Raw genomic sequence first — 459 nt, 5'->3', positions numbered from 1 at the left:
CAGCAGCAACATATCAGACACACAGCATTCATACCGAATATACATGACATAACAGGATACAAGGATCAGCCAGTAACCGAGCCAGCAGATGGCGGAGGAGAAAATAGTGCTGGCCACAACAGACATGTAGAACATCTCCAGCATTAGGCTGCACACATTCCTCAGGAATTAGTCTGCTCATCCTCTTCTGGTAAACAGCAGTGCTGCTGATTTTCCAGTCCAGCCTGCTGTCAATGTTGTCACCCAGGTATCTGTACTCCTCAACCATGTCCACAGCATGTTAGCAGCTTCTTTCCCACAGCAATCAGACTGCTTAATCAGTGAACTGCCAAAAAGAGACTGATCCTTTCAAATATTTGAATTTTGCTAATGGATCTAAACGCATGAACAAATGCAGCATGGAGGAGAAAAGAAAGAGGAGTGAGAGTAACCAAAGAAGGTGATAATTAGAGGACTAAG

The sequence above is a fragment of the Etheostoma spectabile genome, chromosome 21 (assembly GCF_008692095.1).
Source record: "Etheostoma spectabile isolate EspeVRDwgs_2016 chromosome 21, UIUC_Espe_1.0, whole genome shotgun sequence".
Taxonomy (NCBI): Eukaryota; Metazoa; Chordata; class Actinopteri; order Perciformes; family Percidae; genus Etheostoma; species Etheostoma spectabile.
The sequence above is the reverse complement of the archived record's forward strand: the minus strand, read 5'-3'. Positions refer to the sequence as shown.